General features: G+C 36.0%; 1 pseudogene across 1 annotated transcript; it reads left to right on the top strand.

Moving 5' to 3' along the window:
- LOC104671792 lies at positions 1-27,197 on the top strand (annotated as a pseudogene). Its single transcript, XR_004056878.1, has 3 exons — positions 1-78; positions 5,195-5,250; positions 25,048-27,197. The product of XR_004056878.1 is annotated as a 60S ribosomal protein L7 pseudogene (transcript).

Here is a 27,197-nt window from a genome sequence, read left to right on the forward strand (position 1 = left end):
AGGCAAACTTCTCCAAATGGGAGGAAGAATTTTGTTCTCACTGAACGATGTAGTTGAAAAGCACTATACAGATATAAGGTATGTAATAACTCTATGTATTATAACATCAGACTGAATTAGTAAAGGAAATAAAATTAGCAAAGGAGATATAAGATAGGATATTTTCTCAATATGCTTTGAATCTAAGGACAGGATTTCACCTTTCACTGAATAGCTGTGTGGCATTGGTCAGATTATATAACCTCTATAAGTCTGTGTTTTTATTTGTAGAGGGAGTACAATACTCCATACTGATATTGTTAAGAAAAAACAGGACAGTACATATAAAGAGGTAATAGAGAGGACACGCTCCATACACAACAGCTACTATTGATATTATCATCAATGACGGATTACTTTTTCTTAGCTAAAACTTACATTCCCTTCTACCAAGCAAGACCCCTGAAACTTTAGATGACTCTCTGGGCATGATTTTTCCTTTCAGATTTATCACATGCTACATTTTCTGCTTTTATCAAATTGCTGATATTCTACCTTCCTTAGAAGGTCATAAATTCTGCCGTGATTCCCCTTTGGCAAATTGTTACAAAAGAAGAGAAAAATTATGTGTGTGTATACACACACACATATTTGTGATTCATAACTGTTCCATTTCTGTAGCACAGACCCACAAAAATGGAGGCTCTATTTTTATTAACTTCTAATAATATAGATGTTTTGATCTGTTCCTCTATATTATTACCATGTACACAATAAAACACTGTCTAAATTAGTAACAAGCTTGAGTGCACATTTGAAGAAGGAATCCTCATAAACTTTCATAATGGAGGCAAGTGCAGCAGGAGTAACTTTATGTATGCCGAATTGTTACATCAGCCATGCTTTATAGCTGTTTAGTTCTTTTCAGTTTACAAAACCCTGTCCTCACATTATCAACTTTAAATTTTGCAAAAATACAGTTACGATGGGAGAGAAGGTAGCATTATTTCAATACTATAAATGAGGAAAATGAGACTCCCAAAGATTAATTAGCTTGTAAAAAAATCACTTGGCTTGTAATGGAGAATCAGGTTCAGAACCGTCTTCTGACTTATAATTAAAGATATTTTCACTCAATCTCTCTAATTCTTAGTTTCCATGAACCCTAGGGTAAAATTAATCATGCTTCCCAAACAATGGAATTTTAAGACAAACTAGGTAAACTGCTAAAAAATTAATCTTGTTCTTACTAAATAACACAGTGATAAATTGTTTTCATGGTACCATCTATATTTTATGATTAAGCGAGTTTACAGCATTCTTAGCTTAACATATCACCCACTCAACTTTCAGTAACTTTGTGCTTTCTCCTTTCTTCTTTCATTCCTCTGGCATATGAACTGGTTGCAGCTAAGGGAGTTAATCAGTATAAGAGCTGTTAAAAATATATATTTGATGTAACCATGCTTTGCACAAAAACAAAAATAGGTGCTGGTAAATGGTACCGTTGTTCAACCTCACTCAAAAAGTTCTGGTAAAATAGATGAAAGATAGTAAGTACACTGGTAGTAATTCGCTGCAGCAGTTATGTAGATAAGAAGACATTTAGGTATGAATATCACTGATCAATATTATAATAGTCTATTAAAACAAAAACAGTTATTTGAGAGACAAAAATAGGTGATAGCATTTCTATTTTGGGTATTAGAATCAAAATCTAGGGGAGACACCTCTTTCTGTTTTTTCTAACAATTGGTTCTTAGGACTCATAACAAGCTAAGGTTATTTTTTGTCCAACACAAATATCATCTCATATTGCCTTAGTTTCCCTATTAATAAAATAGGAGTAATAAAACCTTACTTCATATAATTTTTGAAACATAATCACATATACCTAGTATATAATAAATATTCAGTGCACACTGGCTGATAGTATTCGCACCAGTAATGTCTTGCCCCTCTCTCCCAAACATTAAACACATGCTATAGTTGATGATAAAAATGGTCACAATTATCTACCCTTTCTTATATCCATGTCTTCTGAAATGTAACTTTACAGCTTCTCCCCAGCTGGCCCTGTAACTTGCTTTGACTAATAGAATGTAGCAGAAATGTCACTCTCTTCTTGTCTCTTGGAATCTCTGCCTCTTTCCTATAAACAAGCCCAGGCTAACCTAATGGAGAATGAGAGAGCAGATGGATCAGAGCCAAGTCACCTCAGCTGTCCTAAGCAAAGTCATAAACACATCAGATACAGAAGTACATTGGATAAAGCATCCAAGATCAGCAAAGCTGGCTCATAGTCAATACTCAGCTGATGACAGACGCATGAGGGAGCCCAGCCAAGACCTAAAGAACCACTCAGCTTTCCCATGATTTGTGAACTATAGTAAAGGGTTGCTGTTCTAAGCCACTAAGTTTTGAAATGATTTGTTATGCAGCAATATCTAACTAATACACAGAATTTGCTGGCCAAGAATTGTAAACACTATGGATTGGGTTTGTTTTTGCTTTTCCATCTTGTAGATGGAACTCTGGGGCAGAATGAAAGGCTGTCAATCATAATGTTGAGAATAAATGTTTAAAATCAGGTCCAGAAGGCTAAGTATTTTATTTGCTATGCTTAGCCAATAGACAGATGATTTTACCTTAGAATTCTGTGACTTGAGAGCCCATACTCTTTTTCTTACACAACCATGTAGTGCAGTGTATCAGTGTTTGCCTTGAAGTAGGCAAAGAATTTCAGGGGAGGGAAAAAGATAAGTTAGAGATTAAACATATTATATTATTTGGCTGTGTCCCCACCCAGATCTCATCTTGAATTGTAGCTCCCACGATTCCCACATGTTGTGGGAGGGACCCAGTGGAAGGTAATTGAATCATGGGGGCAGGTCTTTCCTGTGCTGGTCTTGTGACAGTGAATAAGTCTCGTGAGATCTGATGGTTTTATAAAGGGGAGTTTCCCTGCACAAGTTCTCTTCTTTTGTCTGCTGCCATGTGAAACGTGCCTTTCACCTTCCATCATGATCGTGAGGCCTCCCCATCCACGTGGAACTGGGAGCCCATTAAACCTCTTTCTTTTGTAAATTACTCAGTCTTGGGTACAACTTATTAGCGGCTTGAAAACAAACTAATACAACATTCAGGGCCCTTTTATTACGAAGAAAAAAAATTTACCGTTTGGAAACACTTCTTTTTGCTTGGAATTGCTCTGTTTTTAAAACTTGCCAATTCAAAAACTAAACTAAGGATCAACATTCAATTTATCTTAACCCAGATTTTGCTCAGATGACAACATCTTTTTAAGGAGCCTCCTTTGTCCAAGGCAGAAGAGAAATCAGGCAAGAGAAACGATAAGTAGAATTTAAAAAATAACCAATACTTTATTCTGAACTACAAAGGATGAACAAACAGCACTTAATTTTCTTTTTTCCTTTCTCCTTCCGGTGAGAAATAGGTTAAGGATTTTAATGCCTCTCTGAATAGAACCTATAAAAAATTGAAACTACTGTTTTCTTCCTAAATGTTCTTAAGACAGAGAAAATATACTAAAAATTAGGTGGTACTATTGCTTAATGTCTCTAAGGGACTAAAATAAGTGACCTGAATAATTAGCTAATTCTCTTTGAGTGTCTTTTAACTTTCAGCCAAACAGTTATGCTATTTACTGATCTCACCATAAATATTTCTTCAGAATAGGAAAAGCAAGATATCAAGTTCCAATTGTCCTTTCTAATAATAGATTTAACTCAAATATTTGTGGGTGGTTTAAAAATGTTAACCCACCTTAGATATACTAAACTATAACTTTGTATTTCTGTAATTGAACAGTTTACCTCTAAGGTTACTCTGAGTATCTTAAGATACTTCTAGGGCAAAATGTCATCCTCTGGGGGTTCTCCTTATGTGTTCCTGGTCTTCTCTGGGGTTATCTAATGTCTGTGGTCATGTATATATAATGCTGGCATTGAGAGAGGACTCTGGTCTTTGTGCCATCTATTGGTCTAGGTTAGCCTCTGTCCAAGGAGTGGCTATTGCACCTGAACTTGGCTGTTGGGCACCAGTGTCTGTGTCTCTGCCATGATCTCCTCACTCAATGTCATCTGTGTAGAGCCTGTGCTTCTTCCAGGCCTCTGCTCTTTGCAACACTGGTTGACATGCACACTACATTTTCTTTGACTCTCTCTAGCCCCTACTCAGTCCAGGAAGAGCTTTTATTTTCTTCTTGAATGTTGAAAAACTACTTTTAAGCAGCTCAAGGTCAAGATTATTAAAATCAGTTTTGGAGATGTAGAATAACCTGGTCTTTTTCTCCTTATAAAATAAAGTGATTAGAATGTTAGACGTTACAATTTTTTTTTCCTAAGAGATAGTCTAAATCAGTGTTTTTCCTGATGCCAATTTGAGGACTAGGACAGGTTTTTACCCGTCCAGTTTGAAATCAGACTGCATCGGACAATCCAGTTGATTTTTTAAAGCTACATTTATTAGTTTACAGTCTGTCTATCATTCTGAGGTTTTAGTCTTTTATATTTTTTACATTTTAAAATAGAATTGTGATAATAGATACAATTTTTAAAATGGCTTAACTTTGCCAATAAAAATTGGCAATATTAAGTCAGTTTCCAAAATATTTTTTGATTACTTGCTTGAATTATTTCCACAGATCTATAAAATCTAAATTTTCAGAAGCCATTGATTCAATCAATCATATTGAGAAAGCTTATATTAACTTGACAATAACAGTAACAAAAGGAATTCTGCATGGCGTGAGAAAGCTCCTTATTTCTTAACTTCGTAATAGCTATAGTCATAGCTATTTAAGATTTCCAAAACCGTAGAGGTGATAACTCTATCTCATACATTTTTAGGGTACATCAAATAAAATTGTATTAATAAACTCCCTAGCCCATCATAAGAACTTTCCAATAGTTCATATCACCTCCTCTTTTCCACTTTATAAATACAAGTTAGATATTAAATAAAAGCAGGTGCTTCCTCCTCAGATAGGCATCTTGTATTTCTCACGGGCTTATTTATATCTAGGTTCCTGAAAATTCAAATAAAACTTGACTTTTTAGACAAGTAAGCCACAATTGTGTTCATTATTTTATAATTATCAGAGATATTTTATCTTTTTTTGAAGTTCTTTAATAGAACAGTGAATTTTAATTCTTCAGCTTAAAATCTTCTGCTTTGCCTCATTCCCATATAGTTAAGAAGTTTAAATTCGTCAAACTATTGAGGAAAACAAATGAATCACTGCAAAAGGTAAGATTTGTTTTATAAATACACAATTGACTCCATCCATTTATTTATCCATCCACTCATCCATGCATCCCCATATCCTAATAGTCTAACATTTAAAATGTAGATTTTAGTATTTTTAGCCTTTTTCTTTTTAAAAAATTATAAGAAAATTGTGAACCGAATAACCACTAAAAGGCTTTTTCAATTAAAGTTACAGCATCTTTTAAAGGTAGGCCACATGTTTAAATTCACTATGTAATTGAAATGCACTCTAGTTAGACATACTTAAATGAATACACTGGGTCACATGAGAAATGTTATTTGGCTCAAGTATGACCTACAATATCTAGCCCTTGGCAAGCTGTAGAGACATGCTGTTTCTCAATGCTAAAGAAATTGGTTGTGGTGTAGCAGATTCAGTCAGACTAGAGAAGTTGTTGCCTTCCTTTGGCTATGAACCAAATCCCAGCAGATTAGGTAGCTGTTTTCCTGACATTCAGTGAAATAACCCTGTGAATTAGCTCAGCTGGCTTGCATTTATTTTGAGTATGCAGAGTATACTGATATAAAGTATCTAATGAAAGGTGAGTATGGTTTTATATTACATAAAAATTTCAGGCAACAAGAATATAAAAACTAAGCAGAGGTCATTTTAAACAGCACTAGTTACTCTTAAAGCTAAATGTTATCTCCTGGAAATTTTACTTATATGGATAAATTCTGAAATGTTTATTTTAATCACCTTTAATGCAGAAACCTTAATTTAATCTGACATAAAATCATTTACTTTTTCTCAGATGTTAGTAAGAATTTTAATTTCTTGTGTTAACATTAGCCATATACACCTGACCAGTGTTTTTTCTGTCACAGTAAAGAAATTAAAGAACTATATGATATGCTTCTACTCTTAATAAATTATAAAATGATAGCCCTCCTTTAAAAAGGTCTTCATGTTTTTTATGATTTGATAAGACTGGAATAAAATTTACTTTGGTGCTCCTTTGAGAAATAGTCTGGTGGAAAAATACATTTACCACCTCTTGTAATACAAAAGGGATGTGGACATTAAAAAAAAGTCTTACTCCTTAGAATGAAACGAAATTAATGAACATGATTAGAATAGAAGGATGAAAACTTAATGAAAAAACAATTTAACTCTGACAAACACCTGGCAAACCTGAGCATTTTGTCTATTAAATCTCCAGACAGAAGAAATTATTTTTTCTTTCCATGTTCAAATAGATAGCATTTCCTTCCCTAACCAAACATCTTAATTTAGCATAAACTTCCTCATACTAATTCAGTACCTTTAAATATTATTTGTCATGGTCAATGATACTGCTTTATCTACCTTGTTTTCCCACCAAAAATCTATGTGTGACATCCGGACATGTTTAGGGAATACATTTTAACTGAAGTTCCCATGGTCTGCATCATCTATTGTTTGAAACACAATAAACTGGCAGGGATTAAATCTATAACAAAATAAGCAACAGTTGCTTGGCATCTGGAAACACATGGTGAAATACAATTACTAGGTGTTTTGTAGAGCAAGTGACTGGCTTCCTCATAGAAACCTTATGTCTGTTAGTGACTAACACGGGTATACAATATTTCTTATTCAATATCCTTCACTGATAAGAGCTACACACAGTTTACCTCTTTTACCTCTCACTGAAAACCAGTGTCATCCTTCTGTGTCATCCTTCAAGGAACTAAGAAACTATCTTCTGCCTTCATATCCAATGGAAAGATATTTTGAGGACTTGGTGACCATATGCATGTTTCCCTCTTTCACAAATGTGACCAAAAAGAATACAGTTTCTTCTAAAAGGGTTCACAGGAAAAAAAATTAAGCCTTCATAAGGAAACTAGAGTATTATTATCAGACTCTAATATCAACTCGTGGGCAGGAAAACATCTTTTAAAAACTCAAGTTCTGAGCCAGATGGATGGTAAGGAAAAAAAAATGTATGTTTTCAAGTTTTTTGTGACTAGGGTTTCCATCTTTATAATTGCTTGCCTGCTTCCAAACAAATCCCACAAAAAACAAAAGCCCTTCCAAATGTTAGAATTAATAGCTGATATCTGTGGGATTTGTAGACATGGATCATAAAACTAAATAAATATCGATTAAATAAAATCTTGATTTCTGAGGAGAAAAGCATTTATCCATGTTATGTGTAACATAACCCAAATTATTAATAAATTAAAATTAAGGACATGGAGCTCTATATTTTATACCTTCTACCTTCCTACCAATAACTAAAATTCAATCTTCCATAACTAAAAATTCTTGTAGATTATTAAGGCAGGCTTGCATACGCACACACACAAAGAAAGAACAAATCTGACTTCTGAAAAAGAAGAAAGCCTTGATAATCAACTAAAACTGGAACTTTTACATATTTCAAAAGTTAAGAAGTAAAAAACACTACGCAGAAAAATCATGTGCCTCTATGTAACCTGTTTGAAAGCAGGACAGGAATTTGAAAACAAAATGCATTATGAAAATCTTGAAATTCTAGTTGAGAAATTTTCCATTGCACATCAGGTCTGTTTGCTCAAGATTGAATGCTAATGAGATCGGCATAAACACTAAATCTTGGTTGCTTTTTCAATCATTACCTAACAGTGAGTTTTGACTACTGAATGACTACAGAGAATGGAATATTATGCAAATTAGATGAAGGGAAATACAAATGGCAAACATATTGAATCATTTTCTCTTTGTAAATTTATTTTAATTTCTATTGCCTCCAAATGCTGTTTGATACACTATTTCTTTTTTTAAGTCATAATTATTTAATGAGCCACTAAAACATTTTCATCATTGATTTTATTTCAGAATAAAGTAGTTTGTATTTTATTCATCAAAACTATCTGAATAATAAACCAACTAGCAAAAATATCCCAGATTATATTCAACTAAAATCAAATGGAAATTGCTTCTAATACTTGACCTGCTATGTGATTTAAAAATTAATTTTTAAAAACTTGCACAAAATATACACCTATAATTAGAGGGAAGAACTTCATTAAATTAAGCAAAATAACAAGAACAACAAAAACTTAATAAGAAGAGTAGCATTACAATTGAATCAAAATAGGAAAGAGAAATAGAAATTATACTTGAAGAGCTTAGAGTTCACTATTAAGTTCTCTTTGACTATTGGAAAGCCAATAATTTTTTATTTTCAATAGAGTGGTTTTAACTCACAAAATAAGTTTTGATTTATAAATACAAGCATTTTACACAGAAAATATAGAATTTAAGTAGAGAAAACTTCACAATAATCTCAAAGAATTATCATTTCAGAACTGTGATTTGTTTCCAAGTCAATTTCCCATCTACATCATGACTAATTTTTTCTTCAAATGACATTCTTTCCCCTTTAACCAAAAACCTTTCCAGTATTAATCTGATTGACCTTCTCACTTTATGTCTTTCTTCCTTCCCTTTTATTCTAACTTGAATTACTTAAAATATTTATTTTTGGTCTCTGGGTCATCCTGAATATGACTGTAGACCATGTGGGAAATAGCTTTCCCCTTTGTGTAATGTGACAAGCATAACCAGTTAGCAGTTAACATATTACATATCTATTATGATGCAGGAACTTAAAAGTAGGAGGTGGTTAAGAAAATTAATTCTGAAATCAGAATGCTTTAGTCCAAATCTCATCTCTAACACTTACAGGTTTTGTAGTCGTGGGAAAGTTGAATAAAATTTTCAGCTTTTATTTTCTTATCTGGCAAAAGAGAACAATACAAATACTTGGCCTAAATTAAATTTATTGGTGATAGAATTAAAGCCTTTATGGAATTAAGCATCAGAAAGTAAAGCCAAGATAGAAAAATATATTATTGTGGCAGAGAACTGTTATTACATATTAAAACAGACTAGTAGGGTTTTTCACAATTTAATATATATGTATTGCAAGTCTAAGAAATAAAACCTATATTTGGTCCATTTTATACACACACACATATACACATACACGCACACACATACACATTCAGTTTCTTAATATATTGATTGATAAGTCAGAAAAAATGATTAAAATAATATAGTGCAAATGAACAGATGGTAGAGCTACATTTCGTATTATGCTTATTAAGCATGAGCATTTGTGTTCTCTTCTTCAAGAATATATTTGTAGCAGAAATTAAGATAGGAATATTTGCCTTAAACCTCATGGACAATGCAAATATGTAGATGCAAATTGATTTTTTATGTCTTATCTCTAGCATTTCTAAAATAATGTATCTCATTCATATACAAAAAAGTGTTTTCTTTAACAAAAATTACACAAGTAATTTTTCTCAGGATAACAAAAAAAAGATAAGCAAAACTGAGAAAAGTGTTACCAAAATTCCTAGGACCCTGAGGTAACTACTTCTAACAATTTGGTGTATCTTCTGTTTGTGTATGAATATATGTTTCATAAAAATGAGATCTAAATATACATATTGAGCTGGGCATGGTGGCTCACGCCTGTAATCCCAGCACTTTGGGAGGCCAAAGTGAGTGAATTGCTTCAGTCCAGGAGTTCAAGACCAGTCTGGGCAACATTGGTGAAACCTCTCTACCAAAATACAAAAAAAAAAAAAAAAAAAAAAAATTAGCTGGGCATGGTGGCTCACAGTAGACCAAGTTACTTGGGAGGCTGAGGTGGGAGGATTGTTTGGTGAGCCAAGCTCCAGTCTGCACTCCACTACACTACAGCCTGAGTGACAGAGTGAGACCCATCTCAAAAGAAAAATAATAAATAAATAAATAAACCTATACAATATAGTCTTCATTGGTGATTCCTCTGCCTAGCACAGTGCTTGACATACAGTAGAGCCTCAATATTTAATGAGTAAATGGGTAAATGAATAAATAAATGATTTCTAATAACAAATAGAGGAAGGTCCATTTAGAAATATTTGATTGTGTTTGTACAAAAAATTAGCATTTTTGGCCTCGCGTGGTGGTTCACACCTGTAATCACAGTAACTTGGGAAGTTGAGGTGGGCAGATCATGAGGTCAAGAGTTCAAGACCAGCCTGTCTACCATGGTGAAACCATGTTTCTACTAAAAATACAAAAATTAGCTGGGTGTGGTGGCATGCACCTGTAATCCCAGCTACTCAAGAGGTTGAATCAGGAGAATCACTTGAACCCCAGAGGCGGAGGTTGCAGTGAGCCGAGATCATGCCATTGCACTCCAGCCTGGGTGACAGAGTAAGACTCCATCTCAAAAAAAAAAAAAATAGTATTTTTATTGGAATTACTTTTATATTTAGATCAATTTGGTGGTGAAATGTGTATATTAGTATATAAATTAATGTTACATATAAATATATTAAACATATAAAGTATATAATATATTATATATTAGTTTATATATTACTATATTATTATACAAATATATTAAACTACATTAAGCTTTTCTTTCAACAGACAGAAAATATTTTTTCGTTTATGTATGTCTTTTATAGCTCACAGAAGAGGTACTCAGTTTTCTTCTAATATATTTCAGATATTTTGATTTTTCTGAGTGAAGTTATGAAGGAATATCATGGTTACCATAATAGTAATAGTGGTTATCTTGCTTTGTCTTTAATGTTGAGACATTTTAATATTTAATGTTGTGTTGTTACAGTGTTTCATTGTTGCAGTGTGATGCTGGCAGGTGGTTTCAAAATGTTAGAAATGCAAAATGCTTGTTCCGCAGTGCCTTAAAGAAATGGCACTCAAACATAAATTTAATTTTCTCAGCAAGGCAATTTTTACTTTCTGCAGAAAGGGTGCCCCTCGCAGATGAAACAATGGCAAGAGCACACCTGGACGGGGAGGGACAGGAGTTCTTATTCCTGACCAAGGTAGCCCCTACTGCTGTGTCATTCCCCTATTGGCTGGGGTTGGACTGCACAGTCTAAGTTAATTCTGACTGGCTATTTTAAAGAGGGCAGAGGTATGAGCCAGAGTGGTGGGATGAGTGGTTTGGTGGGAAGGATGGTTAGGAACAGGTAACTAAATGTGACTTAGGTCAGAGCAGGTAACCAAGGGTGACTCAGGTCAAAGCAGGTGACTGGGATGAGTCAGGAAGGAGCAGGTGACTAGGGGAACAGATGTGAACTACTGATTAGGACTGGTGGGAAAGTTGTTTACTGAAACTAGAAGTGAGGAGCTGAAGAGAACCAGGAAGTTAAACATTAAAATGGATAATTGAAGAATAAGAGAGCTGAACATACTGACATACTGATTATTTGAAGAGAAACTTGGGGTTCACTATATTTAACAAAAGATTTAACAAAGAATATGCTGGGCTCAGTGGTTCACACCTGTAATCCCAGCACTGTAGGAGGCTGAGGCCAGCAGAGGCAGACCACTTAGGCCCAGGAGTTTGAGGTAACATAGTAAGACTACCTACAAGAATTCTTACAGCAGGGTTAAAAGTGGTATTCATTAGACATGGAATTTATAGGCATGCAATATTCCAGAGACCATTGGAAAACTTTATTGATAATCTGCAAGTAGTTATTTTACAGAGAAAGAGAAATCCATACTAATTGATTAGGGAATGATGAAGGCAGATAAATATGTCCAAAGCTGTGATAAAACAAATTTCTCATCTCAACTTTGTGTGATCAAAATATCAGAAATGAAAAAAGTATATAAAAAGAAAACTTGATAACAAATTAACTATACATCAATAACTCAAGGACATGTAAAGAATAGAGACTCCCAGCCTGGGCAGCATGGTGAAACCTGGTCTCTACAAAAAAAATAGAGAAATTAGCCAGGCATGGTGGTGCATGCCTGTGGTCCCAGCGACCTGGGAGACTGAGGTGGGAGGATCACTTGAGCCTGGGAGGTCCAGGGTGTAGTGAGCCTTGATAGTGCCACTGCACTCTAGCCAGGGCAAGTTTCAGAGAGTAGAGGAGAAAAGGGAAAGCTTTCTAATTTTTTCACTAACACTATTTTAAATTTGATACCAAAGCTTGTAAAAGAGAATCCAGGAAATTAAAATTGTAGACCCACTCAGTTATGAATATAGATGTAAAATCCTAAAGAAATAATTTTTGAATTATTTCAGTTATGTATTAAATGACAATAATAACAGTAATAATACTTCATGAGGAAATAGGTTTACAAAAATTAAAAAAAAAAAAAAACTACCAATGCAATGTATTGGAACACCGATTAAGTTAAAAAAGAATATTATCCAGACAGATGTAGACACATTTAATGAAATTCAGAAATCAGTCATTAAAAAAATAAGCCAGAAACCTAAGAACATAAGGTAAATCCTAAACCTGATTAAGGGTCTTTATCAATAATGGAACAACAAACAGTACATATGATATTGCAACATTCCCATTGAAGTTAGGAAGACAAATTGTTTTGACTGTTCAACATTATACTATACTGGAGAGATTCAGCAATATAATAATTATAAAAATGGGAAGAATAAAAATTAGAAAAGAAAGAATAAATTATTGAAATATGATAGTTTACATGAATAAACCTAAGATTTTAATCACAAAACTTTTAAAACTTAAATAAATTTCAATGCTGTGATCGGATACAATACCCATATATGAAAATCATTTGGTTTCTTATGTGTTAGCAGTGGTAAATTAGAAAAGAAGAAAGTAATCTAAGATATATTTATAGATACAATGAAAGCTTTTTGAGCTTTGGAAGAATAATTTTAAAACTACTTATAGACATAATGAAGAGAAATGCAAAGACAGAAACAAGAATGACAAAGAACCTCCTGTGTTAAATATACTTCCAAATCCAAGATGCAAGATACATGAAGATAAGTAGTACGAGAAAGAGAATCCACAAAAGTAACAAAGAAAAGTTAGATTTACCCCAGTCTAAATGCAAATTGGGGAAAAAAAAGGATTTTAGAATATTTAAGATTAATTTTTAAACTCATTTACTCATTCAATAATAATTACTATGATTGTGCATATGCCTGTCAGGTGCTGTTCTGATTGTACATAGTATAGTGAGGAGAGCTGAGGTATAGCATGACTGCAAATGTGATCAGTGCTGAATTTGTGGGGATTTCAAAGGAAACAGAATTTTATAGTAATCCTGGTTAACGTAGGAATTGGTGAGTCAGGCCTTGGGTTTAATTTCTTCTGCCAAATGAAAGGATACATATAACTCTACAGAAAAAATCCGAGTTCCTTGTACTTGGGGATCCTTCTCTGTAGACAGCTTATTAATACTCCCATTCTGTTTGTTCCAGAAAAAAAATCAATATAAAATAACAGATACTGAAAGTTTTCCCTTAAGAATCTCCAACATTTGGAAAAGTTAAAATAAATGTACTTGTATTAGTCTCTATACTGATATCAACCTATTTTATTAACCAAGCTCAAGTTCATCCTTTTTACTATGCAATTATGGACTAGGTCAGGATCCTTCATTTGTCATATAAAGGAAACGCAACCTATTTTATTAACCAAGCTCAAGTTCATCCTTTTTACTATGCAATTATGGTCTAGGTCAGGATCCTTCATTTGTCATATAAAGGAAACGCAAATGTGGATGTTTAGAATGCAAACCCTAGCTTTTCCCATTCTGGTAAGCTCAGTGAGTGACAGCATTAGGCCTGAGCCAAAATGCAGGAACTTGCTTCTAAATAGCTTGACCTAAAATAAAGATAATAGAGGAGCTATTTTCTTTGGTTTCCTTTCACAATTGCTTTGGGTTTTTTGTTTGTTTGGATAAAAACACCAAAGACCATTCCACCATTTGGTCAAAATGTATTTCTTGCAGAATCTCTTCTTTCCCAGATGTAGGAAACAATCCTGTTTATGTTAGTGCAATAAATCTAAGAAATAAAGGAGCTGTTGTCACCTTCTTGTCCAGTTTATAGTAAAGATCAGTGTGAAGCTTACGTTCCAGAGGTGTATTCATTCAATTCTACAAGCACCCGTTTCATCTGGACTTCTTGATATTTCAACTAAGTAAAGTTACTCTTGACTCCTTGTGAGTGGTCAGAAATGTGGCTTTTTTCTATTAGCCTCAAAAGGATTCATTTATATCTCCTCTTAGTTCTAACATGCTTTCTCATCTAATATTTTTTTCTGATTTTTATAGTAGCCTTGAGAGATACACAAGTATAATAATTCTTATTTTACACGTGAAGAAATAAAATCTCCAAGAGATGATGTGGATTTTCAGTAGAGCTGAGACTTATGAATCTTTGCTTAGTGTTCTTTCATTAAGTTCATTTACTTGAACATTTATTTACCAACACATAATTATTGAGTGCCTAACTTAGGCCAAACTGTGTTGCAGGAACTCTACTGCCTATCAAGTTTGATTGTCACTGTTCTTTATAAGTATCAGAAAGATTATTAGTAACAAGAACTTCTGGTATTAATTGTGAAGAGAATATCCCTACTTTATTTTTTCAGTCTTAAAAACTAGTCTACATTATGATTACAGCTTGTTCAGACATGATTTTGATAATGCTTTCAGCCCACGTTTATGAGAATTTAAATATCAATATTTCTGATATTGACAGCAGTTAAGTCAATATTTGATAGCAAACATTTCAAACTTTTTCCTTTAATGAGGAATGAATTTGGCTTGAAAGGTTTTAAAGTCAGACCTTTGATTATAACTTATGAGCTGCTTTAAAATTTATTAATCCCCCAAATATTAGAAGCCCATAATTTACACTCTAATTTGCTCTAATATGCTGTTTGTATTCTCTTTCTCCAAATACTTAATATGATCAGTCCCTTTCCTATGAGACATTTAAAAAATCACTGTTTTCTACAAATATATACCACATTATTTATTCTATAACATATAGCAGGTATTCATTGATTTTTTGTTGGTGGTGGTGGTGGTAGTTTTTAGTGTCCTATGAATGCAAGGAAATAATACCACAGTGGGGTAGCAGGGAGGTAGTAGTGAGTCCAGCAACTCAACTTCCCTACTGCTTTTTATAGCCAAGAGCATCTCAGATCATTGTTCATATCCCAATAGGGCAGTTGCAATGTTCAGACACAAGGTGATTTTCTTTTTTTTTTATATTTATGCAGTTGTTCTACATCATTGATTGAAATTATTTTCCCTTCACTTTTGAATTACTATGGCATGTTTATATCAAAGATCAGTTGACCGTATATGTGTGGGTCTATGTATGTCTGAACCCTATTCTACTCTACTGATCTATTCTTCTATCCTTATGCCAATTCTAGAATATCTTGATTACTATAGCTTTATAATTTGGCTTGAAGTCAGATAGTGTAAATTTTTTACCTTTACTCTTCTTTTTCAATTATTTTGCTATTGTAGCTCTTTTGAATTTCCACATTAACTTGTCATTTTCTACAAAAAAAGGTTAATGGCCGGGCGCGGTGGCTCAAGCCTGTAATCCCAGCACTTTGGGAGGCCGAGACGGGCGGATCACGAGGTCAGGAGTTCGAGATCATCCTGCCTAACACGGTGAAACCCCGTCTCTACTAAAAAAATACAAAAAACTAGCCGGGCGAGGTGGCGGGCGCCTGTAGTCCCAGCTACTCGGGAGGCTGAGGCAGGAGAATGGCGTAAACCCGGGAGGCGGAGCTTGCAGTGAGCTGAGATCCGGCCACTGCACTCCAGCCTGGGTGACAGAGCGAGACTCCGTCTCAAAAAAAAAAAAAAAAAAAAAAAAAAAAAAAGGTTAATTGTGATTTTATGTGGATTGTATTGAACCCATAGATCAATTTGTGGACAATTGACATCTTAGCAATTTTGAGCCTCCTAATCCATTAACACGGTATATCTCCATTTAGGTTCACTTAATTTATTTCAGCATGTATTGTATCTTTATTGTAAAATTCTTGCCTATCTTTTGTTAATTTTTTAACTTAAGGATATGTTATAAATAATTATATATGTATTTATTGCAAATAATTTTTTAATTTAATTTTTCGAATTGTTTGTTGCTAGTATGTAAAAATACAGTCAATTTTTATATTAATTTGTATTTTGCCACTTTGCTAAGTTAACTTATTGGTTTTGAGACTTTTATAGATTCCTTTCCATTTTGTAATTAAAAAAATGATGTCTGTAAATAAAATTTAGTTTAACTCTTTCATTCCTTTTTTTTGTTTCGTTTTATGCCTTTGTGTTTCCTTATGACATTGTTTGCTACCTTCAATACAACTTTGTTTTTGTTTTTTAAAATTACTGCTATTTTACTTTTTAAGTTCCATGGTACGTGTGCAGGATGTGCAGGTTTGTTACATAGGTAAACATGTGCCATGGTGGCTTGCTGCACCATCACCCAGGTATTAAGCTCAGCATGCATTAGCTCTCTTCCCTAGTGCTCTCACCCCCTTCTGCCCTCCCCCGACAGGCCCCAGTGTGTGTTGTTTCCCTCCCTGTGTCCATGTGTTCTCATTCTTCAGCTACCACTTATAAGTGTGAACCTGCAGTGTTGTTTTTCTGTTCCTGCATTAGTTTGCTGAGGATAATGGCTTCCAGCTTTATCCATGTCCCTGCAAAGGACATAATCTTGTTGCTTTTTATGACTGCATAGAAGTTCATGCTGTATATGTAGCACATTTTCTTTATCCAATCTATCAATGATGGGCATTTGTGTTGATTTCTTGTCTTTGCTATTTTGAATAGTGCTGCAGTGAACATATGTGTGCATGTGTCTTTGTAACAGAATGATTTATTTTCCTTTGGGTATATACCCAGTAATGGGATTGCTGGGTCAAATGGTATTTCTGGTTCTGAATCTTTGAGGAATCACCACACTGTTTACCACAATGATTGAACTAATTTACATTTTCACCAATAGTGCAAAAGCATTCCTATTTCTCCACCACCTCATCAGCATCCGTTTTTTTTGTTTGTTTTTTTTTTTTTTTTTTGACTTTTTAATAATCGCCATTCTGACTGGCATGAGATGGTATCTCACTGTGGTTTTGATTTGCATTTCTCTAATCATCAGTGATGTTGACCTTTTTTTCCTATGTTTGTTGACTGCATGTATGTCTTTTTTTGAAAAGTGTCTGTTCCTGTCCTTTGCCCACTTAGTAATGGGATTGTTGTTTTCTTGTAAATTTGCTTAAGTTCCTTGTAGATTCTGGATATTAGAGCTCTGTCAGATGGATAGACTGCAAAATTTTTCTCCCATTCTGTAGGTTGTCTGTTCACTCTGATAATAGTTTCTTCTGCTGTGCAGAAGCTCTGAGGTTTAATTAGATCCCATTTATTAATTTTTGCTTTTGCTGCAATTGCTTTAGGCAAATTCATTGTAAAATCTTTGCCCATGTCTATGTCTTGAATGGTATTGCCTAGTGGTATTAAAGTCTCCCACTATTACTGTGGCGGGGGGTCTAAGTCTCTTTAAGAACTTGTTTTATGAATCTGGGTGCTCCTGTATTGGGTGCATATATATTTAGAATAATTATCTCTTGTTGTTGAATTGAATCCTTTACCATTATGTAATGCCCTTCTTTGTCTTTTTCGATCTTTGTTGGTTTAAAGTCTATTTTGTCAGAAACTGGGATTGCAACCCCTGCTTCTTTCTGTTTTCGATTTGCTTGGTAAATTTTCCTCCATCCCTTTATTTTGAGCGTATGTGTGTCTTTGCATGTGAGATGTGTGTCTTGAATACAGTACACTGATGAGTCTTGTCTTTTTATCCAGCGTGCCATTCTGTGTCTTTTAATTGGGGCATTTAGCCCATTTACATTTAAGGTTAATATCGTTATGTGCGAATTTGATACTGTTATTATAAAGCTGGCTGGTTAATTTTGCAGAATTGTTAATGTAGTTGCTTCATAGTGTCATTGGTCTGTGTACTTCAGTGAGTTTTTGTAATGGCTGGTAATGGTTTTTCCTTTTCATGTTTAGTGCTTCCTTCAGGAGCTCTTGCAAGGCAGGCCTGATGGTGACAAAAATCCCTCAGCATTTGCTTGCCTGAAAAGGATTTTATTTCTCCTTTGCTTATGAAGTTTAGTTTAGCCAGATATGAAATTCTGCACTGGAAGTTCTTTTCTTTAAGAATGTTGTATATTGGCCCCCAATTTCTTCTGGCTTGTAGGGTTTCCACTGAGAGGTCTGCTGTTACTCTGATGAGCTTCCCTTTGTTTCTCTCTGGCTGCCCTTAACATTTTTTCCTTCATTTAGACCTTGGAGAATCTGATGATTATGGGGTAGATCTTCCTGTAGAGTACCTTAGGGTTCTCTGTATTTCTTCAATGTGAATGTTGGCCTGTCTTGCTAGGCTGGGAAAGTTCTCCTGGATGATAGCCTGAAGTGTGTTTTCCAATTTGGTTCCGTTCTCCCTGTCTCTTTCAGGTACTGCAATCCACTATAGGTTTGGTCTTTTTACATAGTCCCATAGTTCTTGGAGGTTTTGTTCATTCCTTTGCATTGTTTTTTCTCTAATCTTGTCTACCTGCCTCATTTCAGCAAGATAGTCTTCAAGCTCTGATATTCTCTCTGCCACTTGGCTGATTTGGCTTACATCATGAAGTTCTTGTGCTGTGTGTTTCAGCTCCATCATATCATTTATGTTCCTCTCTAAACCAGTTATTGTAATTAACAGCTCCTGTAATTTTTAAAAATCATATTTCTTAGCTTCTTGGCATTGGGTTAGAACATAATCCTTTAGCTCAATGAAGTTTGTTATCACCCACTTTCTGAAGCCTACTTCTGTCAGTTCATCCATCTCAGCTTCAGTCCCAATCTGTACCCTTGCTGGAGAAGTGTTGTGATCATTTGGAGAAGAGGCATTCTGGATGCTGGAATTTTCAGTGTTTTTGCATTGATTTTTCCTCATCTTCATGGGTTTATCTACCTTTGATCTTTGACGCTGTATTCCTTTGGATGGGATTTTTATGGGGTCTTTTTTGTTGGTGGTGGTGTTCTTGTTGCCTTCTGTTTGTTTATTTTTCTTCTAACAGTGAGGTTCCTTTTCTGGAAGTCTCCTGAAGTTTGCTGGGGGTCCACTCCAGACCCTGATTGCCTGGGAATTGCCAGCGGAGGCCGCAGAAGAGGCAAGATTGTTGCCTGCTCCTTCCTCTGGAAGCTTCATCTCAGAGGGGCACTGACCCGATGCCAGCTGGAACTCTCCTGTATGAGGTGTCTGGTGACCCCTCTTGGGAAGTCTCACCAGTCTGGAGGCACAGAATCAGGGACTCTTTTAAGGAAGCAATCTGACTGTCCCTCAGTGGAGCTGGTGCACTGTGCTTGGGAAATCCCTCTCATCTGGACCAGCCAGACTCTTCAGAGCCAGCAGCCAGGAAAGATTAAGTCCACTGAACCTGAGACTGTGGCCGGTTCTTGCTTGTTGCATCAACAAACAAGACCCGGGCCCTAGGTAAGGAGTTTACAGTCTGTGATATTTATGGAGACAAACTATACATATACAAAAGTTTAAAAAGTTGTAATTAAAGTGTAATAAATGGGTATTCCTGAGGGGAGGAAGGATCCAAGAGCTAAAAAGAAATTATTTAGGCAGTTAGTGAGGGTAAGAGAGTCCTTGGCAAGGTATCCTGTCCTAACAAAAAGCAGCCCCCAATTCTTTTCTTACAAAAAGTAGCCTATAAAATCAAGCTGGAGACATAGAAAGGCAAGCCAGAAGGTGAATGCTGTCAGCTGTGCCAATAGAAAAAAGCTACCTAGGGGCCAGGTATGTTCTACGTGGATGCTCCATCTTTCTTATTATTTGTTAACCACATATATAGTAAAGAAACAGGCGGCCGGGCGCAGTGGCTCATGCCTGTAATCCAAGCACTTTGGGAGGCAGAGGCAGGCTGATCACGAGGTCAGGAGATGAAGACCATCCTGGCTAACATGCTGAAAACCCGTCTCTACTAAAAATACAAAAAAATTAGCTGAGCATGGTGGCAGGCGCCTGTAATCCCAGCTACTTGGGAGGTGGAGACAGGAGAATCGTTTGAACCCGGGAGGCAGAGGTTGCAGTGAGTCGAGATCATGCCACTGCACTCTAGCCTAAGCAACATAGTGAGACTATCTCAAAAAAAAAAAAAAAAAAAAAAAAAGAGGCAGACAATGTGGCACTGGCTAGGTAGAGGCCCCATCTGCATAATAAAAGATTAAGATGGGGCCAGGCACAGTGGCTCACACCTGTAATGCCAGCACTTTGGGAGGCCGAGGCAGGCAGACCAATTGAGGTCAGGAGTTCAAGACCACCAGCCTGACCAACATGGCAAAACCCCATCTCTACTAAAAATACAAAAGATTAGCCAGGTGTAGTGGTGAGCGCCTGTAATCCCAGCTACTTGGGAGGCCAAGGGAGGAGAATTGCTTGAACCTGGGAGGTGGAGGTTGCAGTGAGCCGAGATCATGCCACTGTACTCCATCCTGGGTGACAGAGCTGGACTCCATCTCAAAAAAAAAAAAAAAAAAAAACATTAGAGCGGGGTGTCCAGCTTCTATGTGAGCTATGTAAATGGCATGCCTAGTCAAGCCAATCCTCTGTCTGAACCCTATGTAAATCAGACACTGATCTCTCTGCAAGAGAGCTATTCTCTTTTTCTTTGGCCTATTAAACTCCGCTCTTGAACTCAAAAATAAAATAAAATAAAATCCCAGGGAACAATTTAATCTGAAAACAGCACTCATTATTGAGAAATAGTGCATTTTCACCTAGTTAGTGTTCTATTTAAGTGAATTTTAAGGCCTGAGGATAATCAGTATACATTTACTAATGAAGTTGCAACTTTGTGCAGTGTAATTAAGAATATAGAGTCAGGAAGTTGCATGTTGCCACCCATCGTGGTTTTGGGATGTGTCACAGATATTTTTGGAGTTTAAGTCTAAGTTAAGTATTGCTGTTAGAACATTTCGCAAAGAACAAATGTGATCTGGAATTCTCAAACATATCACTTTTTATACTCACTTTTTTTCTAATAATTCTGTATTATTTATCTTCTAATGTCTTTACTTCTGTTTTCTTCTTTCATTACTGGGTTAGCATAAGCTTTAGAAATAAATCAGGGTATTGCCAGGCATGGTGGTTCAGGCCTGTAATCCCAGCATTTTGGGAGGCTGAGGTGGGCGGATCACTTGAGGTCAGGAGTTCAAGACCAGCCCAGCCAACCTGGTAAAACCCCGTCTCTACTAAAGATACAAAAATTAGCTGGGTGTGTTGGCGGTTGCCTGTTATCCCAGCTGCTCAGGAAGTTGCTGCAGGAGAATTGCTTGAACCCACAAGGCAGAGGCTGCAGTGAGCCAAGATCGCACCACTGCACTCCAGCCTGGGCAACAGAGGGAAACTCTGCCTAAAAAAAAAAAAAAAGAAAAGAAAAGAAAGAGAAACAAAAAGAAAGAAATCAGGGTAAAAACTGAATAACAAGATTATTATACTGGATAAAATATCAAATTGGATGACTTCTAAGATTCTTTGATGGGAGAACCACTTCAAAATCAAGAAGTTTAGAAAAATAGTAAACTGATAAATATGGGAGCATACCTTCATTTGGGAAAGGAACAACATGTTTGATAAAATACTTTGTAGGACAGATAAAAAGATATAGAGAGATAGATATAAAATTAAAACTGTTAACAATGCCCGACAATTCTTTTCTTTTAGGCACATTTATTTACCATTCCATAGAAGAGATGATGAAGGATCCAAAAACATTATTTCAGCTGTCACTATGACTAAGTTACTGTTCATTATGAGACAGGTATTATGAGTTAAAATCGTATCATTTCTTCTGTTATGAGATAAGAAAACCGTATTGCTTACCTACTCAAGTTATATTTAATTCTCAATTCCAGGACGATAGCCCTGGAATAAGCTTATTAGACTTAGAGAAGATGAGCTTTTATCCTGGAAAAGATTACAGTTATAAAATATAGTGTTAGAAACTATAAGGAATTTTTTTTTCAAGGAGCTAAAAATAGCTATGTGGAATATACACAGGCTACTATTTTCTTCTTCACTTTGACTTTAGATCATTTTCTAATTAGTTGTTCTTCTCTCTGCAGTCTTTCTTCCTTCTTTTCTCATAAAAACTGAAAGAATATTTTAGTAAATATATATCATTTATATAAATATATATTTTATTATTGAAAAGCATGTTCCCAGTAAGCAAAAATCAAGACTTTGTAGGCATTATAAGCAAAAGTTGACACATTGTCCACTTAATTTAATATTGACTTAGGAAATGATATCTTTATGTTAGTGTAGATTGGAATTCCAACCTAATATGGAGTTTTGCCATGATAATAGGCCATACAAAAAGAAGAGAGCTTAATGTGCAGGAATATATGGAAAAATTGAGGGATGTTAGCATTAGAAATATAATACCAAAAAGGATAGAGCATCATAAATTTGTAGTGTAATTATAAGCTGACAGAGAGGAATGGTTTCTCTTACTGATTTGTTTGAACTTTTTATGTAATATACAAATTTTGTGTCAAATTTGTAAAGTTATTTTTTTTCCAGCTTGTTAGCTGATGGCAATAGTTCTTAAAAAAAAAACACAAAAAGCAATGAGATAAATAATTCTGTGTGTGTGTGTGTATGTCTGGGTGTGTGTAGTTATTAAGTATCCATTTATTACACTTGAATGACTACTTTTAAAACTTTTTATATATTTATAGTTTGTCTCCATAAATGTCATAGACTGTGAGCTCCTTGGTCAGGGTCTGTGTCTTGTTTGTTGGTGGGTAAACCACAGTTCAACCTAACCAAATCAAATTTTGATACTCGTCTCATCTACAACCCCATTCTATGTTTGAATTGTAAAAAAAAGTCAATAAGCATGAATTTAAGTCAACCATTTCCACTTGTTCAGTTTTCCTAGGTGAGGTTTTGGGATTGAAGTTATGTAAATATTTCTTTATAGAGTAGAAGATAAGCAGTCTGAGGCTGAGGCAATGGAGCTTCCTCAAAGAAGCCTTCATTGGAGGAGAGGTAGCAGTGGGTATTATAAATGAAAAATGTATTCCTTTTCTTTCTTTCTTCCTTTTTTTTTTTTTTTTTTTTTTTTTGAGTTGGAGTCTCACTCTGTCACCCAGGCTGGAGTGCAGTGGCATGATCTCAGCTCACTGAAAGCTCTGTCTCCCGGGTTTACGCCATCCTCCTGCCTCAGCCTCCTGAGTAGCTGGGACTACAGGTGCCCACCACCACTTCCGACTAATTTTTTTGTATTTTTAGTAGAGACTGGGTTTCACTGTGTTAGCCAGGATGGTCTTGATCTCCTGATCCTGTGATCCACCCTCCTCAGCCTCCCAGAGTGCTGGGATTACAGGAGTGAGCCACCCGTGCCCAGCTGAAAAATGTATTTCTTATTGATTTATTGATTGCTGATGAGTCATGAGAGTGGGGAAGCATTAACAATGAAGAAGCATCTATGATAACCTCAAGAATTCTATTTTTGCATAGAGACATGCTCAGGCCGAAAACAAAAACCTTTCTTTTTTCTTTTCTTTTTTTTTTGAGACGGAGTCTTGCTCTGTCGCCCAGGCTGGAGTGCAGTGGCTGGATCTCAGCTCACTGCAAGCTCCACCTCCCGGGTTTACGCCATTCTCCTGCCTCAGCCTCCCGAGTAGCTGGGACTACAGGCGCCAGCCACCTCACCCGGCTAACTTTTTGTATTTTTTAGTAGAGACGGGTTTCACCATGTTAGCCAGGAAGGTCTCAAACTCCTGACCTCGTGATCTGCCCGTCTCGGCCTCCCAAAGTGCTGGGATTACAGGCTTGAGCCACCACGCCCGGCCCCTTCCTTCCTTCCTTCCTTCCTTCCTTCCTTCCTTCCTTCCTTCCTTCCTTCCTTCCTTCCTTCCTTCCTTCCTTCCTTTCTTTTTTTCTTTCTTTGTCTCTGTTTCTTCTCTTTTTCTCTTTCTTTTCTTTCTCTTCTTTCCTTCTTTTCTTTGTTTTCTTCTTCCTTTTTAATTGAGACAGGGTCTTGCCTTGTTGCCCAGACTAGAATGCAGGGGGGTTATCATAGCTCACTGCTTCCTCCAATTCCTGGGCTCAAGGAATCCCCCTGCCTCAGCATCTCGAGTAGCTGAGACCATAGGCATGTGTTACCACACCTCGCCAACTTACTCAGACTGGTCTTGAACTCCTGGCCTCAAGGGATCCTCCACCCTCATCCTCCCAAACCGATTTCATCACAATAGTAGATAAACCTGATATTCATTCATATTTTTGAACTTATACTATGTTCTGATTTTCTGATTGATTCCCCTAGTTTCTTCCCTTTCACTCTCAGATATACAGTTTTGGTTGATGCTATTTGAAATTTGTTTTGATAAAAAGAAAAAGTTGGGCCAGGCGCGGTGGCTCAAGCCTGTAATCCCAGCACTTTGGGAGGCCAAGACGGGCGGATCACGAAGTCAGGAGATCGAGACCAGCCTGGCTAACCCAGTGAAACCCCATCTCTACTAAAAAATACCAAAAAAAAAAAAAAACTAGCCAGGCGTGGTGGCGGGCGCCTGTAGTCCCAGCTCCTCAGGAGGTTGAGGCAGGAGAATGGCGTAAACCTGGGAGGCAGAGCTTGCAGTGAGCTGAGATCCGGCCACTGCACTCCAGCCTGGGGGACAGAGCGAGACTCTGTCTCAAAAAATAAAAAAAGAAAGAAAAAGTTGATTTTTATAATAATGTATCCCCTTTTGCTTATGACAAATTCTCTTTCATGTAAACACTGATGTCTTCAAAGTTATATTTCAAACACTGAATCTCACTCCATCATGTATTCATATCATTTATTATTGATTGGTTCTTTTGGGAATTGTTTTAACCCAGGTCTCTGAAGCTAAACCAGTTTCCCCTTTTTTACATGTACATTATCTTCAACTAATAGAAAAGTCAAATCAGTTGAAGAAAAAAGTCGCTCTTTTTTACGACTGGAACCATGGAGGGTGTAGAAAAGAAGCAGAAGAAGGTTCCTGCTCTGCCAGAAACCCTTAAGAAAAAGCGAAGGAATTTCGCAGAGCTGAAGATCAAGCGCCTGAGAAAGAAGTTTGCCCAAAAGATGCTTCGAAAGCCTAGGAGGAAGCTTATCTATGAAAAAGCAAAGCACTATCACAAGGAATATAGGCAGTTGTACAGAACTGAAATTCGAATGGCGAGGATGGCAAGAAAAGCTGGCAACTTCTATGTACCTGCTGAACCCAAATTGGCGTTTGTCATCAGAATCAGAGGTATCAATGGCGTGAGTCCAAAGATCCAAAAGGTATTGCAGCTTCTTCGCCTTCGTCAGATCTTCAATGGAACCTTTGTGAAGCTCAACAAGGCTTCAATTAACAGGCTGAGGATTGTAGAGCCATATATTGCATGGGGTTACCCCAATCTGAAGTCAGTAAATGAGCTAATCTACAAGCGTGGTTATGGCAAAATCAGTAAGAAGCGAATTGCTTTGACAGATAATGCTTTGATTGCTCGATCTCTTGGTAAATATGGCATCATCTGCATGGAGGATCTGATTCATGAGATTTATACTGTTGGAAACGCTTCAAAGAGGCAAATAACTTCCTGTGGCCCTTGAAATTATCTTCTCCACAAGGTGGAATGAAGAAAATGACCACCCATTTTGTAGAAGGTGGAGATGCTGGCAATAGGGAAGATCAGATCAACAGGCTTATTAGAAGAATGAGCTAAGGTGTCTACCTTGATTATTTTTCTAATCTGGTCAGTTAATAAACAGTACCTGCTCTCAAATTGAAAAAGAAAAAAAAAAGTCAACATAATAGCATCACAGATTAAGGAAATTGCTATAGCTAATTTAATCTGTTGTTTGGATGACTAAATTCTCATGACAGCCAAATCAGCCATGCGTTTACAAATCATAGAAATTAGAGCTGGCATAGATAATGACCACCGTCTAGTCAATACTCTCATGCTGCAGTTAAGAAAACTGGAGCGAAGGAGGTAAAGTAGCTCATTCAAGTTCTCACTCCTAATCTGTGTCTTTTTTATGGATTGCCAATGGAAAAGTTAAACTAACATGCTTCTTTTCATTTATTCTTACTGAAATTACTTCTTTTACTCTCAATAAGCTTTGAAGAAAGGGAACCAAAAATGTCCAGAGAAGATGAATCATCACAGTGCTTTTCTGTCCTGTGGCTTTATTTCTTTGAATATTGAATTATGAGATTTCCATTGCTTCTGACCCTTTCTATTTTCCTGTAAATAGTGATGGTCCAAAATTGCCTTTTAAGCACTGAGTACCACTCCCTTTTACTCATCCGCATCTAATTATTTGTTTTTCTTTTCCTTTCTTGTCAAGTTAATAGTGTCTGTCGATATTTTTAGAGGGCAAATCATGTGTGAAGCAACACCATTTTTAAAGTTTCTGGCACAAGAGACGATCAGTCCAAATATTTATACAATACATGCTGTGCTTCATAGATGGCTGCTGATAATTGTATTGAGGCCATGAAGCAAGGTTTCCCTCCAAGGCATAGATTCAGATTGAAAAATATTTGATAGAGACAATCAAATTGGAAAGGATGATGGACTTTGTTGCAGTTAAGCTAGGAAGAGCAGTGGAAATGAGATCCAGATAACACTGTTACTGTCCTTTACTATTTGTGAGGACACTGAGGTGTATTTTGCACAAATGACTCAAATGCATTTTATTAGGAAAAAGACTCCTACAGACTATAGGGGTTTAAGAAATTTCATTTTTTCTTCATAGTAAAATGTTAAAAGACAAACACTTGTAAAGTTAAAGACTGGGCTCTATGTGATTTATGGCCAGAGACGAAGGGAAAAGAGAGAAGAACAGGCACCAACCAGCCAACATCTGCCCTCCAAAGAGTTTGTTTTTATTTTCTTAAAGCATTTGAGAAAATATTTGGCAGTTACTTTTTCCTGAATCGCTATGATGAAAGCATTGTGTTAACAAGTGTGTCTTGAATGAATAACACCTCATTGTTTGTGAGAGGGCAACCTATCTCTTTTACAGTAATTCAATATTTTGCCTTCAGTAATAAATGATAGCTTATTTTT

The sequence above is a fragment of the Rhinopithecus roxellana genome, chromosome 4 (genome assembly GCF_007565055.1).
Source record: "Rhinopithecus roxellana isolate Shanxi Qingling chromosome 4, ASM756505v1, whole genome shotgun sequence".
Lineage (NCBI taxonomy): Eukaryota > Metazoa > Chordata > Mammalia > Primates > Cercopithecidae > Rhinopithecus > Rhinopithecus roxellana.